Source organism: Amphiprion ocellaris, chromosome 7, assembly GCF_022539595.1.
Source record: "Amphiprion ocellaris isolate individual 3 ecotype Okinawa chromosome 7, ASM2253959v1, whole genome shotgun sequence".
NCBI classification, from domain to species: Eukaryota; Metazoa; Chordata; class Actinopteri; family Pomacentridae; genus Amphiprion; species Amphiprion ocellaris.
The window spans coordinates 28,842,772-28,855,421 of record NC_072772.1 but is presented as its reverse complement, the minus strand read 5'-3'; the positions used below and the strand labels follow the sequence as shown (position 1 = coordinate 28,855,421).

At 40.3% G+C, this 12,650-nt stretch overlaps 1 protein-coding gene across 5 annotated transcripts in view; it reads right to left on the bottom strand.

Annotated features, from left to right (window-relative positions):
- nbeab (neurobeachin b) overlaps positions 1 to 12,650 on the bottom strand; it is a 193,748-nt gene that overhangs the window by 45,564 nt on the left and 135,534 nt on the right. The gene's annotated exons all lie outside the window — the stretch shown is intronic.

The window sequence follows — 12,650 nt, the reverse complement described above, 5'->3', positions numbered from 1 at the left end:
CACAAACATATATCAATATACTTATTCAGCACATCATCCAGATAAACAGCTTGAGGATGCTTTCACTAAGGAGCTTGAGAGAAGGGATGCAGTCATTTGGTATTGGGTCTTTTCAGCAAGCTTTTCCTAATGGGACGTTTTCAGGGACTTGTCAGCCTTAAGATGACTGAAATCTTCCTCGCCTGGGTACCAGCTTCCTCTGGCTGCTGCTGAGACTGCCAAGCTGATCGCTTTAAATCCCACATTTCTTTTTTTTTTTCTTTTTTGGTCGTGTGTGGGAGGAATAGGGGCTCAGAGCAAGACAGAGTAGAAGAGAAAGAATGAGACAAGGATGGAGAGGCGGAGAGACAGAGGAGAAGAGGGACAGAAAGAGCAAGTGGTTAGACGAGAGGGCCTGATGAGCAATGAGCGCCTCACTCGTCCTCAATTAATCTTGTCTCTCTACCTTTGCTTTGGCGCTTCCCTGGCACCAAGGTAATAATGACACCCTCATCCATTATCCTTTTATCCCTGTTATTCACAGGGAATTGCTTAATAATATGTTACAGATTCGTCCTCCTTCATATAATTCTTTCTGTCATTTGTAGTATATCATCTGGAAAACACACAGCCCCCTTTCTGCCGGACGCTGTTTGAGGATTATCGTGGGTGACACCTTCGGGATGCAGCCAGAATCTGGAGCATCATTTTTTCAGGCATAAAGTGGAATTACCCTGACTTATCTGTCATTGCCAAAAGCACAACAAGCCATTCAGGGCCAAAGCAAAGGTGGAACAGGTTCTTATCGGCTTCTCTGAACGAGAGGGCTTGTAAATTTATGCTAATGAGGGCCTTTTGTCATCCAGGCTCACCCCTTGGGGCTGAACGGGGCTTGCAGGGGATGATAATCTGGCTGTTGAGTGCATTAGATAATTTGTACTTTATCCTCATGTAATTATATAGTTTAAATCTTTTTACCAATGCTAATCCTGCGACATGAGGAAGTGTCGTAACTGTGTCTATGGCAGCAATAGTTAGCGTGCATCCGACTCTCACAAAATCACGTAGGAGGAGTGCAGCACTGATATAATTAGTCTGACTTTCTGTAGCCTGTGCTATGAATCCTCCTATCATTTTGATCCACCTTAGCTGGCAGGCAGGAAGCCAAGCTAGCAGCCTGGGGGTACGGCAGACAACACAAGAAGAGGTGAAAACATTGTAGCATGACTGAAAGAACCATTTCTCATTTTTGTCAAGAAAAAAATGGAGGAGAAAATGTAAAATGGACTGAAAAGAGTTTAAGTAAGTGCAGGAGGGTGGCTTTGCAGAGCTTCTGAGGACTCTCAGTTGTCCAGTGGGACTCCAGGCCATCTTGTGCGCCTGCCAAAGCCGACAGCCCCTGACAAGCTGCTTGGCGTGCTGTAATTTGACTAATTACACTGGATTAGACCATATTAATGCAAGCTGTTTTCTCCAGGGTCACTGACCCACCCAGTGTCTCCCTTGCTAGTTTCCCTCAATTCAGTGTAAACAAAAGGTGCACAAGAAAAAAAAAAGTTGGTTTGTTTATTGAAACTGCAAAACTATGAACATGCGTCTATATAACTGACATTATCTTTATAATGAGAAAGAGTGTAACAAAGCATCCACAACACAGAAGCTGTGGGATATAGTCAGTACTTTCCCGAGGCACATCATCACAAGTTTCTTTGATAACACACCAAATCTTTCGCATGCTTTATCTCTCTGCACAAAAAAATAACTTTTTATGAATCTCACAGAAGTATCAGAGTTCACAAAATTGTTTTTCACAAAGGCAGATGGAGGTAAAGTTAAGAAGGGTCTCCACATGCTGACAACAACAGTGAAAAAAAATACTTCTAATTTTACTTTTATCTAAGAAAAACATCAGGATGAAATCTAAATACTGTGACACTGTTTTCATGTGAGGTTTAGTTACACAAGTGTTTTTCTGAGGAAATGGCATGTTGAAATCTATGATTAATATAAGTAATAAAAGACATATTATTGGATCTGCCTTTAAAATGAGGAAATAATACTCACACAGCCAGAAAGAATACTTATTTGTAGAAAGAATGAGAGAATCCTACCCTAATTTGCATTTGTAAAAATTCAAAATGAAAGAGGGGAAATGAGCCATAGAATATGTGTGTTTTAACACAAGTCCTCTCCCAATTGTACCAAATCAATTTGAATTTTGCACAATAGAGAGGCAGCTTCAATGTTTGTATGTGTTCCTCTGCCTTGAACACGGTGTAATAATAGTCTTAAACCAGGCGTTATAAAGACAGAATACCAAAGAGGCTTACAGCCTTAGTTTCATGAAACATTTAGGCAAAAGTTCCAAAGGCTGAGGATGATGAAAGAAGGTAAGCTTGAAAATGGGCTTCTGGGATCCACAGCCCTTATTGTACAGAAGTCACATCAAATTAATACTGAGGGCCATTTGCAGCCTTTCTTCTCCCGAGCTTTTCAGAACGGATTAAGCTATGAAAACTCAGAAATTACTAAAGCACCTATTAGGCATTATGCTCACCCTTTCTTCTCTTTTCCTTTGAAAGTCATTGAATGTGCTTCACTTCACTCGTACCACAATTCACAAGTTGTTTGCATACTTGAAAGAATGCAATTTTATGAAATGTGCCCTGCAAAATTTACATTTCCAATTGATTACCAGAGACCATTCCTGACAATTTGTAAATAGAAGAAACTCATTACCTGTATACATATTTTACACAATTTTTTCATTTTCTAAACCAGTTATTTATCATTTTATGGAACTGCATATTATAAAAATCCTGTTGTAGCTTAGCGTGGTGGTGCAGGCAGTTTGCTGAAAGTCTCAGGGTGTTTTCACACCGGTGAAGGGCCACTACTGCTGGGGGTCTCTCAGGCTCTATGCACCCCTCTTTGCTCTCTCAATGCCTCTTCAAAGAAGCGCAGGGAGTGCATGAATTGTAATTATGGTTCCTAACAGGATTCAAGAGCGCCCAAACGATGGCGCTTGAGAACCAGGTCGTGTGGAGTTAAACGGCTGTCAGACACTCAAAGCACACCAGCATGTGAACAAACCCACAAAGGCTGCACAAGTCCACTACTAGGGCCCTCCTACCTACTTTCCCTCTCATAGGGAGAGATTAAAGATCAGCTAAGGCCTCTTTAAAGACCCATATAGGCTTTCTGCATCTTTACTCACATTCCAGTTTTCAAGAAGAGTTACAGCTTTCCAGATAAGCAACTAAACCTAGTAAAACCTTGGGAAAAAGGACATTTTTGATTGAAATAAAGTGTTTGATTAGTATAAGGATCACCATCTTACATATATTATGTTATATTATAAAGATTATAATTCTCTGAAAAATTTCAAGGCAAATTAGACAACACCAGTGCAGCATGTGAGAGGGGGAAGCAAACACATGTGAGGGATCAGGTAATTGGTACCACCTGAGAAACCAGTGTAACCACAGTGTCAGATTATCCCGCGACCTGGGCTTCAGAATTACAGAGAAGATCATCTGTGCACCCCAAACAGTTTCAATGACTCACCAGGGCACAAGACCCCTCACCACACATTAAAGAGTCCAGCCTTCAGTCAGCACCTTCAGGAACCTCAGCCCCATCCCTCTCTCCAAAAGCACCCTTAAAGGAACCAACCTGTAGCGTGAAGTTCCTATGTGTGACCCTTATTAAACTCCTAATTGGATTGAGAGCCACTAAGAAAAAAAAATTAGCATTGTTCATTCAGCTAAGATTTTCTTTAACATTCCTCCCAGTAGTTTGCCTCTTCAACAATAACATTCAAACTCATGTCACTGAAAACTTTTTTTTTCTTTTCAAAACACAACCAGATTTTCCAAAAAATGGGAGTATGGGCAAAACCTTTTTCACCTTTTCCTTTGAGGCAAAGCAGTATTTGATTTTCACAGGGGGCAAGTGACGGGCTGAAACAAAGCCCAGCGCTACCCATTGTAAAGCCTTTCACTGTTGTAATGGTCTTAAAGTGGCTACAAGCAGGGCACTATTCAGCGGTGACCAGGCTGCTCAGTTCTCTTCTTCATATCCAAGACAAACTCACCCTAAGCGGGAACTCTGAGGTCAGCTGATGAGCGAATGAGGGACTGAGTTCACTTACAACCACAGTCCCAGACTACCAGTGCATGCAGAAATTCCCCACATATTTACACTAATTACAGAGAATAAATAGTTCCATAACAACAACATCAATCAAGTTCATTATGAAAAACAGCATAATGACAATAATTGCAATAATATCTCATTAAGAAAAAGAATGAGAGACAGGGGAGAATTAATAGCAGACAGGTGTACAACACACCGCAATTACGGAACCTGAAATTAGTTCATTGCCTGAAGGCAAACAGAAGAGAAAGGGAAGGTTGTACGTGAAGGAGTGTGTGTGTGTATATATGTGTGTGTGTCCGTGTGTGTGTGTGTGTGTGTGTGTGTGTGTGTGTGTGTGTGTGTGTGTGTGTGTGTGTGTGTGTGTGTGTGTGTGTGGTGGGGGCTGGTTTCAGGGCTGGGAGTGGGACTGATAGAGAGAGGCTCACTGACAAAAAAAGGAATTGCAAATAAGCAAACAAAAATGTCTTAAATGTGTAAATTAGAGAGAAAAATAAGAAGGAAAAGCAGCTTTTCCCTGCAGACTGGTGCCTTAGATGAGAAGGGAGCAGCGAAACGTGATCAAGGGGAGCTGTGGAGCGGTGCGGCAGGCGTCAAGATGAGCACTCAGCCGGCGAGTGGCAGCTTCTCCTTTTCCAGTCAATCATTCATTACAGAGCCAAGTGCTGTGGAGGAGTGTCTCCTCTTTTTGACCTATCATATTACTGCCTCTGTAAACTCCTAATCCCCCCTTCGTTAGATGGTGTCAACAGCCGACATGCTCTCACCCTGCCGCTGCACTCCCTGCTCAGACACCTCCCAAGCCCTGCCAAGACCACAGAGCTGACACTAATAAAATTGTTTGAAATTTAACAAGGTAGAACGGCACAACTTTATCCATTTTAGGTACTTTAAATCACCTTTTTTTAAAGCATAAAAAAATTCTGAAAATTCCCTGACTAATTAGTTAAATTTTTCTTTTTGTTTCACCAAAAATCCCAGGTTCGGCTCATTTTAAGCAACTCTAACAAAGTCTTGAGTTTAGCTCTTCAATCTTTCATTGGCTGGACTGAGAGGCCTGTTTTTTTTTTCCTCCCTGCCTTGGGGCTGTTCCTGAGCAGGTGAAAGCCTGGAGGCAGGAACCTGCACATCAGCACTTCTTCGTCCATCATGACTCTTTCATGGGGGACCACATCTCTAGAGCTTCTCTAATAGAGCCCAGTGAGATGACAACTATAATGAGTCTAACAGATGAAAGCCCAGCAGGACAAAGCAACATCCAGATACATCTCCACACACACCGGGGCACCAATCTGGGACTCACTGTGTGAATGTTGTTACTTAGGTAAACAAAAGAATCAGATGCAGGGTGGAGAACAGTAAACCAGATGAAGCATCTGTGCTTTGGCAGAACTCCAAAAAGGAGTTTTGGTGTGGTTGAAGATGTCATGCTGATCACAAACAACAGAAAACAATCAAGTTCATCACAGGCCTGTGCAAACATCTGACATATTTAAGTGTCCTTCACTCAAAGGCATCAGCACACAGATCCATGTGTGGACAGGTTTAGGTAGGGCCCCAATTTAAGCTGCCAGATACCAGATAGTAGATACTCAAGAAAATGAAAGCTCTGATTTAGGATGGTTCAGAGTTTAGCTCAATGTGACACTGCCACAACAAAACTACAACACATGAGTAAAGGCCAGTAAAGTTAATATACTTAATTTCTTAATGACATATTGCACATTAACCTTTGCAGGCAGTGAAGATCCTAAAATATCTTACCTTATTGGGAATATATATGTAAATTTGAAGGATAAATTTGGTCACACCTACCACATAACATGGTTGGAGAGATGTTAATTACCATATAAAATAAGCAATTGGCATCCTGCCCCATATGTCCCACTTTTGCGGTGAGGAAGATGGAAATGAGGTGGGGTAGATTTGATTGTGACATGCTCTCTGTCTGTGCTCCACAATGTGTGGCTTTGCCAGTAACAGGCTAATATTCAGCACAGCTCACCACCACCAGAACTAATGAAAGTAGACAAAATGTCTCTGCTGCCATCTTTGTCTAGCATCCGCTCAGGGTGAGCCTCCTTCTTTCCCTCCTCTCCTTTTCACCTCCCCTCTTTCCCCTCGCTCTTGAAGGGAGGGTGACAGCAGCATAAAACTGTGGCGAGCAAATGTGCCTTCCATGTGGCAGCAGTGTGGGGGTGACAGGCCAGGCTGAGGCCAGCGCTATCAGCAGTGTGTGGCTGTTGCTTTGAACAAGCTGGATGGTCGCCATGGAGGATCAGGGGCGAGCTCATGTGACACCAAACAAACAAAAGCCGCTCAATATCAAATCAGGAAAAAGCCCACCCACCCCCCAGCAGAAAATTTCTGCTGTTTGATAAATGTAAACTTTGTTGCTTAGTTAATAACTGACTGTACAAAACATCATCAAAAGAATTTCTCGATAACGATAGTTCATATTTTAATATAGGTGCTGCTATATTATAGTACATAAACACAATATATAAACGCTAAGGTGATTCTAGCTGCGAGCCTAACAATAGAAGATATGACACATTATAAAATCCCCAAAGAAAAACGTGATTTTGGGCTATAAACATTCTTTTGATTGGAGTTGCAATGTAATTTTTAAAAAAATATTTAACTATCACTTAAAGAACATCAAACCATGCATAAAGCTACTCAACAAAACAAACTCCCTTCATCTTGCAATTAGTGGTTGAGTCATTCTGAGGGTTGTTAGATAACCCTGAGCTCAGAGGATGATGAAGCAAGGGCATAAATCACAGAGAGAAACAAGGCAGACTCCTCCGATTCATTAATGGAAATGATCTGTCAATATGCTGGAGTCAATTCACACGTGTCAGCTGGGCTCAGCACAATGGGCCAGCCAACTTATGAACTCCCCGCACCACTCCAACGAGTCCATAAAACAACTGGCAACGCCGCTGGGGAGCACCCCAAGACACCACCCTCTTGCACAGACCACCAGATGACACAGATGGGGCGAAACCAAACAAAGACGAGACTCCCTTTGTACAAAGAGGGACCCCTTTCAAAAGCCATTCATGCAACAAATTGGGGAAATCTGGCCATGCAGCACTCTGGGTTTGCTCTTTTATTAGCATGAGCCTTACGCCACAGTAAGTGAAATCAGATTTATGGCTCTCTGCTACAAAGGTGGTTAAAAATCAAGCACACTTTTAGGAAAAAAACTTAAAGCCATGTTAACCGACAACAGTTTAGCTATGTTAACCAGGACCAGACTGTTGTACATGAGCCACGGAATAACAAGCCGTTTCACTTTTTACTACACTTTGCCATATTGCACAATGATGGCCAAAGCATCAGCTAAAGAAAAGCTAATGAGGAAAACTACAAGGACAACGCTGATACTTTTGCTTTCATGTATTCTCTTCTAGAACTGATAGACTGTTTGGCTAAATATAGAGCTAAACTTCCCAACATGACATTATTTTTTTGTTAAATCATCTTGACAAGCTTGCAAGCAAATTTCAGCAATCCACAGTTTTAGTGTTTTTCAATGTATCAGTTGAAGGAAAAGATAGCAACGATTCTTCATAGTAAGAGACTGATTACTACTAATATCAGTCATAGGTACTGCAGGGGTAGCTTTAAAGAGCATCAAGCTTTAGTACTTTCAAAGGCAGCCCATCAGCTAGGGAGGTTTATTTCCATGTAGGTCATTAAATATGTGCACACAAGCTTTCTCTTGTTAGGCCCTCTGCATTTTTCTTTTCTTGTTCTTTCTCAGCTGCACACTCGTGCTGCTGCAGCAATCTGCATAGAGAGACATTTGTCATCATTAGCCCTGCTCTGACAGTTGGCACCCGGCACCTCAGATCTCTAAGACTGGCAATTATGAACCCTTCATCCCTTATTTAGGCAACATCTCCTAATTTCATCACAGCCCCCCTCCCCAGCGGCATTTGATTACCAACAGCCCCAAACCTAGAATATTCCCCCAATTCTTCTGTTTCCTTTGTTTTGTGCTTTCATGTACTCTTAGATCATATGACATGTGGGGCAGACTTTAGTTCAGTCAATCTGAGACTTGAAATTACTTATCAGACACAAGGGCTGTGAAGAGGACTGTATACAAGCATCATGGGGTCAGTGGGCAGATGATTACAGCACCCACTTTTAGATGGTAGACATCTTGCAGACATTAAGATTAATCACATTGCTTTTGCTGAATGTAGCCTTTAAGGACAAAAAAGGCAGGAATCAATAATAATAATAATAATAAAAAGAAGAAGAATGATGATGAAAAGATAAATAGCTGCATACTAAATGTAAATAATTTAGCTGATCAATTATTTGAGACTAATCTAAGCCAGTCCAACTTTTACAAATTAGCTTAAAGAAATCTCCCTGAATAAAGTAGCAGCAAAAACCAGCCATAATCTTATTTCCAGCTTCAGCATATCTAATGTTTAACAACAAAATGCTAAACTGTGCTAATAAAATGAGCAGAAAGCACCATTGCAGCACCTTCACTGCATCCTGCCAACTCCATAACCTGTGCAGGAAAAGGTGCACTAAACACTACATAAGTCAGTGTTGTCTTTTTGGTGACGCAAACCAGACATTTTCTGGATTGTTACTTTGGCCAACAAAACTGAACAGTATTCAGGCTAAATTCATGCAAATACATGCATGTAATTTATCACCAAGGCTGACAAGCGTACCATATTGCAGAGGGGAGGGGTGAAGGGCCAAATGAAGCTGAGACAATCAATTACGGTTCATAATTTACACTTTCTTTACCCCTCTTTTCTTAAAAATTTTCATCAAGCCAATACATTTGGTGATTTCTGTGCGTGATGGGAGATGGTTCATAGTGAACTGAGAATGCTGATGTGATGAAGGGTCTCTGAGTGCCTCTGGTCATGTGGTCTAGCTTCCTGACTTATCTAAATGAGGTTGCTGATACACAGTGGAGAAGAAAACAAATGAATGGACACAATCCAAAGGGGGTCCACAGTGAGGCTTCAGGCCCCAAAATTAACTGGCCTCCTACAGAGACACCATATTGGGTGGAATAATAATGCTCCATTATTAAAAATCCCAATGACAATTTCATTTTGTGACAAACAAAATTACAGAAAATGTGTCAAAGTGAGTGGCTATCCCATGAGTATATTATTTCTCAGACTTTGAGAGCCAGTGATGTCACTACTCTGAATTGTCACTGCTTTTAATCTGATTTATACAGACACGTCATCCCATTAAGCCCACTTTGACTAATCTGCACATTAACTTGGGAGCTAGCTGGTAAATTTCCTTTGTATGGGATAAAGCTTGAGAGTCTCGAAACTAAATAACCCCGGAAATTTAATGAAAAAGCATATGGTGGACTTGTTCTTGTTTAACAGGATTATTAAAATAATTACTAACATCATTCAAAATTACATTGCCAGTTAGAGGATTGCTGGCCACAAGTGTCATGATCCTGCTTAAAAGCTGCTAAATGCTCTACTTGCTTAACATCACTGAGTATTTAAGTCAAGACATAACACAGGAAAAGAAAATTTAAAGACAACGCATGTAAGTGTTGCTGTAAAACCATATTGTTTATACAGTCTAGTCAGAACCACAGATGATTGTCTTGGTCAACTAAACCAATCAATAACCATATTTATAGAGCACAATATTTTTGAATGCATGATGCTACGCGCTATTTTGGACATATAATAAAAATAATCATGTTTTAATACAATTTCACTCACTTGTACATTAACACGCATATGTATTGATTAAATACATATATGTTGCTAATTTCTGCACTTTCAGACACAATGAAAAGCTTTGAAGATCAAATTTTTAAAAAACAAGATGCGCTTAACAACTTTAGCTAGAATACAAGTTCAAGTCCCTCAAATCACTACTGGTACCATCAAAGGCCAATTATGCCATCAGACAAGTACCACTGAACTTATGCCTGTCCATGTTAACAGGACGATCAGTCTTGCAAGAAGAAAGGAAAAGAAAAATGGAGGAGAAAAAATGAATAAGTGTTGAGGCATGCTCTGGAAACAAAGAGGCCTTCAAAACAGGGTCACATGTTCGTGCAAAATTAGGGGAAGTAGAAGTCATTGTATTGATTTACACAATCGTACATGCATTTTGCTGGGTTAGAAATAGGCCTGTGCTGGAATCACAACCCCATATATCACACTGGAGGGCCTCCAATAGCCTGGCGGGATGGTGAATGAAGCAACAAAGATTGTAATGTTGTAATGGTAAAGATATGGGTAAGAACACTGGATTGTCTTTGGCCAGACCTGACAACTGCTGGAGTCATGGGACCGCAGAGCAGGTTGAGTTACTGTGAGATCTGCAGCCACATGCTTTAGATTAAGAGGTGATAATCTCAATGAAAATCCCCCCTTCTATCACGCATAGGGATGGCCAAAGGCTGGAGCACAAACTCAAGAGGCGCAACTGGATTCGGAGGTATCCGACTTGGAGCAAGATAGCCTGGAAAGCGAGGCCAGTCTGGTTTCAATAAAAGGCAAGTACCTGCTGGGCCGCAGACAGTGGGAGAGAGTGAGAGAAAAGACTATCAAAGCCTGAGAGGGGAAGAGGCTTTTAGCTACCTCTCACCACATGAAAACCTTCCATAATGTCATCCATATCCTCTAGAAATATGTCAATAAGAACAAAAATTTTCAGTTGTGAATTTACACACACGCCTTGATATGATGAGAACTAGAATATAGGAGTAGAACTGTATTATTTAAAACTAAAAGTTTACAGAAATCTATCACAACCCACAATTACAATTATGAAAAAAAGAAGAGACTCCGTATCTGCACTTTCTGCCTGGTAACAGTGTGAAATTATCACCGGGACTTGCCAAGCAGCTACTGGCAGTGTGTTCATGACAGGCGGTGATGATAATGGGAGTCACCTATCTATCAAGGTCCTTTCCACACACACCACCTCCTGCTCAGCCGCATCCATGTAGTGAGAGTTGGGGCTGACGAGCAGCGGTTTGCCCTCATAACGTCTGGTCATATGCCGTTCTGTCTAGAGCAGAGATGAGTGTAAATGCCTTTGTGTTCCTTATCTGATCTGTGCAGCATCTCATTTTTTTGAAGTCCTCTTCAAAGTGTGCACTGTACCTTTGTGAGATGGAGTGCCAGCGCAATGATGAGAGCCAGAGAAGGTTTAGTGCAGATGCAAGATTCCTTTATTGTGAATCATGGGACTTTCTATAAAATGGTCAACCATGTGTCAGTCTTAATCACTACAATTATTTATTACATTTTTAGCTGTTTTATTTTATTTGTTTCAAAACACTAAAACCATGTACGTTTTTCTTTTTATTATCATTTTATTATCTAGCTGTTGAATCAAATTCATTATTACCAAAAATAGATTGCAGAGTGTACACCATTTTATTTATTATAATAATTAATTTCTATTGCTGACAAGAAACAAAAATAATTTCACCAAAATCAATATGAGAAGCATTTTAAGACTAAAACATTACACACACCGACATATTCACCCCTTTACACATTATCCGTTTGCAGGGCAACAGAAAAAAACATTGCAATATAGTTCAGTAAAAAAAAGCATATATCGTTTAATTTTAGAAAAAAAAATGCAACAAAGAAAATTATGGTAACATTACAACTGTTACAGGTATATATTTTGGAGTTCTTACAGTGTTAATGAAGTAACTGAAAACTACCGTCGAGCGAAATTGTTGCTGATTGAATACGAAAGAAACAAATGGCAAAACAAAAACGCCCTCTCAATAAGCACGTTGAGGCGCAAAATTGACATATGAACTTGAGCTACGAACGCTTATTTCTCACCACCATATCAATTATCGTGCCAGATATAATAACACTGCTAAATATAAATAGCGTCATAACTTTGTAATCTTTCACAAAAAAAAAATCTGTGAATTACCAGACTGTTCAATAAATTTTAACTAACCATGAGAGGGCTCATTAATACACTAAAATACGACGATTCCATTAATGTATTCCTTCAAAACAAACCGTACAAAAAATACTAAATATAAATGTATTTTCCCAAACAAAGGCTTGCGCACATTCGGCTACTTGCTCCATTCCAATTTAAATTTATCAGATGTGCCTTTTTTGGGGAGGAATTAGATCTAGAGCACTGCAGACAAAAAAAGGTTTAAATGATATCGCAAATTTAAATGTTTAATTATCACACTACATAATCGCTAAACAATTCTAAACCTACCTACGGTTTCATTTATGATTCAATAAAGCGGACTAAAAAAGCAGGAGCTAAAGTCCAAGAAAAAAAGCAACGTAACGCAGTGAAAATGCTGCTTTTTTTTTTTCTTCTCTCCAAATGCGTAGGTGTACTTGCGCTCCTCGATATACTACCAGTACCTGTACTTTTTACATGTATATAACACCCGGGAATGAATTTGTTTTCGATAAACTGCGGTGACGCATTGGACAGCGATTGGACATCTTGGTTTCAACTCCTCC